This window comes from Culex pipiens, chromosome 3 (assembly GCF_016801865.2).
Source record: "Culex pipiens pallens isolate TS chromosome 3, TS_CPP_V2, whole genome shotgun sequence".
Classification (NCBI taxonomy): Eukaryota; Metazoa; Arthropoda; class Insecta; order Diptera; family Culicidae; genus Culex; species Culex pipiens.
The window spans coordinates 159,164,679-159,174,991 of NC_068939.1; the positions used below are offsets into that span (position 1 = coordinate 159,164,679).

Genomic DNA, 10,313 nt, shown 5'->3' on the forward strand with positions numbered 1-10,313 from the left:
TTTCTAAATTACCAACACATATGAAACTAAGATGGGCCACTCACAAACAACTTCTTGGTGTGGTGAACATCGCGAGCTTCAGTGCCTTCATGTACGAGATCGTCGTAGCAGCCAGCCAAGTTACCTCCACACTGGTCGCCACTGTAACTCGTGAGATACCCCTAGAACGCGAGGATGCTCATTGTTGTGAAAGTGACGCAGCAAGAGATCAAGTACCGGAGGTGGATTCGCGATTGAGCCGCCGAGAGAGGAATAATCGATGTCCAATCTGTGACGAAAACGGACATCGGTCTCAGTACTGTGCAGTGTTCAAAACAATGCCGGTCAGTGAACGCTGGGACAACGTAAACAGAGCGCAGCTGTGTCCTAGCTGCCTGAACAGACATCTGCCGTGGCCCTGCAAGACTGCCACAGCTTGTGGAATTGATGGATGCGGTCTGAAACATCATCGACTACTGCATACAGCGCTGCAGAATCCACCTTCGACATCTGGAGCATGCTTCACATCGTCGAAAACGGAGATTTCTGCTGGTCTGAAATATGTTCCGGTACGATTGTACGGGAAATCCAAGACAGTGGACACGTTTGCGTTTATCGACGAGGGATCAACAGCGACGATGGTGGAAAGCAGTCTAGCTGAAGAGTTACAGCTTGACGGTCCAGTTGAAGACTTCAGTATGCAGTGGGTGGATGGGACGAAAGCTCAGAATACAAATTCTCGGAGCATGGGTTTTCAAATCTCGGGTATCAATGAAACCAAAAAATATTCATTGTTTAACGTACATACTCAAACGAAACTTTGCATGCCTAAGCAAAGCATTAGTGCAAAGAAATTGAAGCAAACATTTTGTCACTTGAGGAAAACAGATATAAAAGGTTACCAACATGCTAGGCCGCGCCTACTGATTGGACTGACCAACACACACCTAACAGCACCAACAGAAGTGCGTGCAGGGAAAGTAGGAGAACCAATAGCTTTCAGCTGTGCATTAGGGTGGTGTGTATATGGGAACAAGACGCTTGTTCAATAATTATTCTCTAGCAAATAAGTTTCTTTGTAACACTCCTCTGATCAGGTCGTATTACCGGGGGGAGAATGTTGCGACGAGAATAACGTTCCACTACAGGTTTAGCCGAGTGGGAACAAATCTTTCTTAAGGGCATTACCAACTATTGGAAATGTAGAAAGGAGAAGTAAAAAGTAGAGAAAAGAAGATCGATAGAAAGGCAAAAGAAACGACCAGAATTCACAAGTACGACAAAGATCCGGCCAAGCCGATGCCATTTGAGAATTAACGTAGAAGTTGGTTAAAAAGTAATTCGCATACTGAAAAATTGTAAGTAAAGCTACTACTATGATTGTATCCAAACTAATGAATTAAATAAAGTTTTAGCTAATCGCCAACTAAACACGGTTTCCCAGATTTGCTCAAAGAAATTCAGTGACGCCGACTCTACCTAATCTCAACACTTACCATGTCTTGAAAAATGTATATTTTATAAATACCAAACATTTCCTCCAAAGTTTCTTTAAACACATTAGTGATTGAAACAATATTTGCTGGGATTCAGACTTAGTAAGAAAATCAGTTAAGAAAAGTAAGGTATGAAATTCTTGGTCTATAATTCAAAAAAAAAACGATTTATATCGATAAATATCGGATCACTATTGGATAAATGTTGAATGTATGATGAGATTTATGATTTTTCGGATTTTACAGATAAAAATAATTCAACAATCAAGCATATGAAATGCCAAAAAAATCGAAAATTTATGAATAATTAGAAAATTAACCACAAAATAGTAGTTTATGCAACAAGTTGCAAAAAGAGGTTTTTTAGCACGAGTTGTACATTTATTCAACGAGGTTCACCGAGTTGGATAAATACGAAGAGTGCTGAAAAAATCAAGTTTTGCAACGAGTTCCATACAACATTTTTTGCAATTCCAAAAAACACACACTGAGTGAAATTTAATGTCAAATTTTCATGTATTTTGTCAATAAATCGTTTAAATCAAAAAAATGTTGAAAAGTGTTACTTTTCGAAACAAGTGCTGAAAAGTTCAACTTTTCAGCACCCATTTGAGTGCTGAAAAGTAGAAATTTTCAGCATTTGTTTTGAAAAGTCTTGCTATTCAATTCTGTTATTTTTGGTACAGAAAAGTAGGCTATTTCGTCGTTCAAGAATGACAGGAAAAGTAAGTAGTTTCACGACGGAATTGCAAAAATATATTGACATTATATTGATTTAAACGGGATTGCAAAAAATGTTGCATGAAACTCGTTGCAAAACTTGATTTTTTCAGCACTCATAGTATTAATCCAACTCGGTGAACCTTGTTGGATAAATGTACGACTCGCGCTGAAAACAGTCTTCTTTTTGCAACTTGTTGCATAAACTACTATTTTAATTATCTATGATATAAAAAAATAAAAGCCTTTTCAATAAAAAAAATCTTTTCAGATGGGCATACTTTTTCGGATGTTTGATTTTGAAAATTAAAAATATTTTCTTTGACCAAAGCGAATAATTCATCATATTTTCACGTATTCGGCCGTTGCAAATATTTTTCAAAGTTTATGTCGCCCCCTCCCCCCCCCCCTTCAAAATTGGTCTGGAAAATCAGGGGACAAAATAAATATTTTTCCAAAAAACTTCAAAATGTCCATGAAAATAGAAGTCTAATCAACTGAAAACAATATTTAGCATGTTTGGGGTTGTTTAAAAATGTTTTGAATTTTTATGAAATCCAATCTACAGCACCGCAAAAAAAAATATTTTTCGCAAAAAATAAAAGATTTGTCAATACTTAGATATTTTCGAAACTAATGATGGCAAAACAACTGGACATGTGTATAATGCATTTTAATTTGCACCGCCCTAATGAAAAAAAAAAAAAGGCATTTAAAATGCACTAATGGTCGAAAGTTTCAAAACATCAAAAAGTTTTTTTTTTATATTGTGGCCTATAGAATAATATTAAAACGAGTCAAATAAAATTACTGGCGAATCCATTCCCACTATCGTTTTTTTTTTAATTTTGACGTTTAGACCACTTTTCAAAAATACAGTTTTAGTAAATGATTTTTGTATTTTTTTAGGAGAGACATACCATGCTACATTTTTCTTCAGTCTTTTTGTAACATCTTAGCCTATTTTCTCTAAAATTTTGAACGAAAAAAAATCGTGACATCACCTTAAAATTTGACTTTTAAACTTAAAATTAAAAAAATCTCATAGAAGTGACGTGTATTTTTATTTCAGTGTTTTTTTTTCAGAAAGCCCGTCCAATTTCCTACAAGTTTGTGTTTGACCACTTTTTGATACGATGCACGATGCTTCGAGATACAGCAATATTTAAATTCCGAATTACAAAAATATTTAAAACACTTACGCCCTTCTCAAATGTCATTATCGAATGAAACTGGATCCACATACACAAAAATGGCTTATATAAGCGTAGAATAACATGTCTGGAGTTTTTTTTTTTTTTTTGAAAAGGTCCAATAAACCAAATTTCCAGTTTTTGCATTTTGGGTGTTTTTTAATACCCCTGACTCAAGGCGGTTTCGAAAACACCCAAAAAGCAAAAACTGGAAATTTGGTTTATTGGTCCTTTAAGCATAAGCATAAGCATAGGTGCCCACCCGCAGTTGCTACTCCGTTATTGACCAGGACCTCCAGAAGTTACATCCACGAGCCGTGGAAGATGAGTGGGTGCTATCTTTCCTCGCTTCGCAACTTCTCAAAGGCCCCTATCATGCTGATCAATACCGGCGCCGGCCACGACCAGTGGTAGAGTCACGGGGAAGTGGATGGGAATGTTAGTCCGATACTTGAGTGATAGAGACCGCCCAATCGACTGCTTCTCCGACAAAGTATCACATGAGTTTTGAGGGGGTTAGTAGATGGGTATGAGGTCAGGATTCACGAGTGGCAGTGATGTGACCATGAGCATTTTGTTTATCGGTTGAAAATTTTAAATCTTAGGCAGCCGGCTGCGGAAAGATGAATATTTGATTATTTGAAATGTGTTTTAATCGAACGCGTGCCAACCGAGCAGTAGTGCTATGGGCTGGACTTATCAGTATATTTTTACTGTATTTACAATTTAGATAACGCGGACAAATTTCGAAAATAGTTAATGAAAGATGCATTACTCTTCATAAAATCGATAGTTTTATTGAGTTTATACTAAAACTGCCAGTTGGAATAAATTATTACGATCAACGAATATAAACGAAAAGAAAACAGGACACCACTTAACCGATTGTAATGAAATTAAAACAATAACTTAAACGTGATGATCTCTTTAATGACCATAGAAACATTTTTAATTATCGACCGATTTTAATTATTTCGCGGCAAAAGAATAATATTAAGCCATTGAGAAGAATGAGGAAATATTCAAAAGCAATGTAAAGTCGAATCAACCGCGCACGGAAAATAGATAAAACCGATGATTACAATAAGGCTGACTGGATAATCAACAGAAACAAACGCGCCCGAATCGAAGCCGAACAAAAATAAACAACTTTTCACAGATCTAATCATATGAAAGATAACGAAAAAACCGGCGTTACGAAACGATAGCGACGGAATTACTTAGCGGGGAGAACCGACCACGACGCGGAACGTTTAACAGCACCGAATCGACTGATATATCCTGAAAAAAAAAACACTGGCACAGGAAAAACAAACAATCAAACAAACCCACACACACACCCACACACCCATACACACACACACACACACACACACACACACACACACACACACACACACACACACGCACACGCGCGTGCACACACATATATATTGGTCACGACTTTAATCCACATTACAGCGGATCCACTAAACCGTTTAGTTGGTCCTAATTTTAGTAGCGCGACAGTATGAAATTAAAACTCAAAAAAATAGTGGAAACATGGATCATCAAAAGTCTGCAGAAAAAAATAGAGAAAAAAACATCAAATGGACTAACGTAGATGTTCTGGCACCCTTTCTTTTGAAACTTTAAATTTTCGATGACACACATACATACACGCGCGATCTGTCACAACACTAAACGAACACAGACGCAGCTGAGACCAGCAACAAAAAGTGCACTTTTTCAGCAAACGAAAAAAAAATCGGAAAGTCCTCACCCGATTGTTCCGCGAACATGTTACCATTTCGTTGTCGCCCAAGCAGACTGTCATCGGCCGCACAACAGGCTCGCAGAGTCAGCACCATTCTGTGTCCACCAAGCACTCAACGAAATGCTCAAACTCTTCCTTTAGAATCCGCACCTTTTCCCTCTTACAGCAAAACAAAATACACGCTTTCTTTTTTCTTGGACCTTAAGGCTAAGACCGAGGTTTTTCCATTCTCACCAAATCACTTCTTCAAACATTAAGTTCTTTGATGCAGCATGCAAACAATCGTCATCCGTTTCAATTTGGTTTATTGGTCCTTTTAAAAAAAAAAACTCTAGGTGTCTACAAAGTTTCATTGAAATCGGAGAGGGTCGGGTACAAAAGTACCAAAAAAAAATCCTGAATTGGGCTGGAATTGCTCATAGAATAAACAAGTGCTGGAATGTTCAACTTTTAAGGACCCATGTATCTAAAGCTATTTCTTTTCGATTTTGTTGTTTTTAGTAGATAAAAGTTGGTCGTTTCGTCTTTCGAAAATGACAGGAAAAGTAAGTATTTTCACAACGAAATTGCAAAAAGAATTTTAAGCATTTCAAAACTCAAACCTTAGCTCCGAACCTCAAATTTGATCACATTTTTTCATAATAACAGTATTTCAAACACCGTGCCCCAGAAGGGAGCGGCCCAGAGAGTTGCGCCGAAGACATGCCACTCCAAATGGAATCGGTCCACTTGGGGCGGATTAACTCCAAGTTTAAGCTGCTAACCAGCTGCAAAGAACCTGTGTTGTACCCGTTGTACTGAGGAGCACTTACCGGGAAATTGAAGTGTGTACACTCTTTTTGTTGTGAATTTATGCATGGAAAGGGAGGGGAGTTTGCAACAACGAGGAAGTGTGGATTACTTCGAGTGAAGTGTTTTCTTCAATTTCTCAGCAACTAGCTTGTATTTCAGCAGAAATTAGATTTTTGTTTATTTTATTGACGTAAATTTAATAAATTTGTTAAATATGACGAGGTTTATAGCGTTGTTATTCAACCATTCGACCTAGAACATGATTGATCGATTGACAACAATCATCATCATCACCACCATAAATTCTGCCACTAGTCTAACATTTCCAAAACTTCAACCGACCCCATCTGAAACAAGTCGACCCAGCCAAAACCGACCATCCAGATGACCTTGAGCGAATTGTGCTTCCTCTCTCATCCCAGTTATTCTTCAGACTTCTTCTCCAGCCAACAATTCTTCCAATTCTTCGTTCACCGTTCTCCTTCTCTTCTTCCGAACCTCCTCAACTTCGACAGTTTTGGTTTATCCATTTATCCATCGCGGGGCTCCTCAAGTACTTCTCTTCCGGCCTCACTCTTCCCCTCCTTCTTCTTCTGAAGAACCGCAACCTCTTCTGAGAGCTGAGAGCTGGGAACCAACCTCAACACCATCAACAACAGCAAAACCGGCTTTTGCCGGGCAGGTCTAAGTATTTTTCGGAAATTCTACCCGAAATGACGCCATCGTTCAAAGCCACAGCAGAGTGACCGCCGCCGTGGTCACAACAGATTCTGATTGAATTCCCGCGACGACGACGACGACAAACTGTCACCGGAGCTAAATTTATTCACCGCGTTCACCTTGAGCCGATCGCCGAGGTATGTTGCATAAAGCGGCGTAGATTGTCCGACTCCGTGCCACACCTCTCTTCAGCAGCGCCACCTGCTTCTCGCAAAGTGCACGTAACTTAATCCTTGTCGTCACCTGAATGCTGGCGGCTCAAGTCCGCACTGTGTCGCTGCTAATCCAGCGGGATTAAGGTTTGCTTTGTTCGATAGCTAGCAAATTGCAAGTGAGTGACTAAGCAGTGGCCTTGGCGGGCGCGTAGATGTTGGTATTCCGCCGAAGAATCATAGGGAATCGAGGTCACCCGGGAGGAGGCGCCTTCGCACAGGTCAGAATAAAGGCATTCCAACGACGGGTACTGTGAGCAATTTTTATCTGCCTTCTGTTTTATTCATGGCGTCGAGCAAAGGCCGGCGTCCGTTTTTTTTGCCACCACAAATCATGACGACATCGACTCTTGAAGTAGACTCTCGTTGCAAAAGGTTGCACAGCCATAAACAGACTAATAAACAAACAATAATACAGAATGGAAATAACAAAAAAAACTAAAAGTGCTTCGATGCGTTGCAGCTGCAGTAGCAGAATTGTAGAGTCGCGTCAGGTCATATGGTTTACTTCAAAGCTGAAGTTGTGCTGTATGAGTTGCAGCAGGAAGTTGAGTCATGAAAGGGACTGGGATTACTCTGTGATTGAGGAATCTGTCGTTTTAGAGACGATAGGGAGGAAGCTTTTTGGAAATTCTGTATTTTAAATAATTCCCAATAGTTTCCGAGATACCGTCACTTGAAAATTACAGTCTAATTAGGTGACACTTACAAAAACTCATTTTCTTCGATTCAAATTCTTTGTGAGACTGTATCTAAGAAACTCATTGTCCAAACTTCAAAGTTTTAGTAAGAAAATTGTAGAAAGATGTTCGGGACCATCCATAAACCACGTGGACACTTTTTTGGGATTCTGTTACCCCCCCCCCCCCCCCTCGTGGACAATTTTCCATACAAAAATAAACTTTTTGAATTCAGAAAAAAACTTTTCGATAGCCTATTTCAATAAGAGCGAGTCCACGAGCAAAGCATACCCATCTCGCATCGACCTCACCAATCTGCCTGAAATTTTCAGAAGTTGTTTGTACATATAAAACTAGCATCTGGCCAAAATATGAGCACTCTAGGTCAACTGGAAGTGGGGCAAATCGGGACACAAATTTTAAGGTTCAAAAACGTCAAAAATCTTTAAAAGGCTATAACTTAGGCAAAATTCAATTAAATTTCAAAATTCAAAATGCACCTGAAAGGGCTCAAAAAATGCAACAAAATGCAGGGTAGAGCTTCCCAATTGGTTAAATCTAAAGGGAGTTATTGGCATTTTAGTGAAAAAATTGCATAATTTTCAAACTCAAATAAAAAAGTGTTCCATCCAGATATCAACTCGATTCGACCTGCAGCTTGTAGGGGACATCTGGGACTACACAGAAAAAAAAAATCGGGTAAATTTACATCATTTACGATGTACCAAAAGTGCACGTCATTAATGATGCTAATTTACATTAACTTCATTTGAAATTTACATGTCATCCGACGTAAACGATCCAAGTCAAAATATTTCAATTTCGTGTAAATTTCCGATGAAAATAACGTAAATTTACCGCAAGAAAAAAAAATTGGCTTCGCTGAATCTAGAATCCGATGTAAATTTCAAACGCATTTGTAATTCAGTGCGTCCAAATAATTTGTCGGAATCTAGACCCAGCGAAGCAAAAAGAGTCTCAGTCTGAATAAATGAACAAAAAAACTCTAATAACAATCTTAAAGAGAACCGGGCCGGCATTTACAAAGCGGTTCCAGTGTCAGTTTTTACTCATCCGTAAGGAGTTTTGATAGGGTCCAGTTTGTGACGATACACATTTTTTTTTCTGAGCAGAAGGGAAACGATCGCCAGTTGAAGTCCCGGTCTACCGCTTAGGAGGCAGAAGCATCTATTATAGGTATCATGTTAAACAATTTGACAATATTTGAAATTGTGATTCTAACAATACGGAATGTACTCACCCAATATGGCTAATTCCCCGATCCGTTGAGTTGCTTTGGTGAAAACGATTTGATTTTATCAATTACATCTGCTCAGGGATGTTCATTTCATTGGTGGCCTGCAGGGGCGGGACGCATGATGCAATCATCCATGTTTTCCAATTTGAGTTACGGTGTGCTGTCGATCAGCTGCTGTAAGTGACGGTTCCGATCCAGCTCTACTGTGGAAAACAGCACTTGTGACCTGAAGCGTAGAAAATGTTAAGAAATCTCATATGTTAAACAAATGTTTCAAGCTCTTACATACCTTAGAAAGCGTCTGAACATCTACGGTCCACGGTGACCACCGGAGATGCAATCAAGCATGCAAAAATGTCGATCCCGAAATCTGTGTTGTGGCTCGTAATCCTGCGCTACGATTTGGCGGCGTTACCCTAACCGGGCGGGAGCAGATTGTGATGACGAGGAAGAACCGCTCGGCGGCTGGAACCCATCAGGAACCAAACCACCACAGCAGGAGGAACCACGTGAACCGATCGCACCTCCAACCTACACCGAAGCCGATCTCTACCCGCGAAGGGCTTGCTGACCCGGATGATCTTCATACGGGAATCGATCACCTGCCAGTGCTACACCAAATATCAACAGCAGTCAATGCTGCTGGATATGCTGGTTTACTTTACCTGCGAGGAGGATGCGGTCCGGGCGATCTGGTCGTGCCACCGTGAGAGTTACTACGGCCACCTGCTGAACGTGTGGCCCGGTCGGACACCGGTCTTTTTTGACGTGTCACGATCGGTGGATTTGGGCTAACGAAAACATACGTTGCGGAGAAATCGGACACGATCGTCGAACTGATTTTACGCAAGCATCACGGACCGTGCGTCGAAACTGTGGCCAGGTTCAGCGAGTGCGATGTGGTCGTGGAGTTTGCCAACGCGAAGACGATGCGGGCGGCGATTCGTTACACCCAGTTTTGGATGCCGAAGATGCTGACGCAGGCGACCCAGAAGCAAGGTTTCCTGGAACGGGACGTTGGGCAGGAGTTGCTACAGATGATAGCGGATAATCCGGGCTTCCTGGACATGGTTCCGCCAAAGGAACCATGTCCTCACAGGGCTACCACCCGGATTGTCCTACGCCGGGAAGTGTGGAGCAATTCCACGAAGACATTTCACCCCCTAACGGCCAAATCACGTTCACCCTCCACGGTCATCCCAACAGTTCGTCGCTACTCGGCGGCAGATCTGCTACCGACCGCCCTCGACTCGAGCTGCGAGCCCAGCTGGCCGTTAGCGAACTTTTGGCCGGTTAACGTGGAAAACTTCCGGCTCAACAAGCTGAACGTGGCGCTTTGCAACGACCAGATCCACAACTATTTTGCCGCCAATGGGCTGCTGGCTACGCGAATCTTCATCCACGACGATCCGAAACAGCCCTTCTTTGTTTGGTATCAGAAGAAGGTCATGGTGCTGGACATGTTGGTTTATTTTACCTCCCAGGACGATGCCGATAAAGTAATCCA

The 10,313-nt window shown here is 40.8% G+C and overlaps 1 protein-coding gene across 1 annotated transcript in view; it reads right to left on the reverse strand.

Annotated features, from left to right (window-relative positions):
• The window catches only part of LOC120415017 (spectrin beta chain, non-erythrocytic 1), a 166,370-nt gene that overhangs the window by 101,339 nt on the left and 54,718 nt on the right, over nt 1–10,313 (reverse strand). The gene's annotated exons all lie outside the window — the stretch shown is intronic.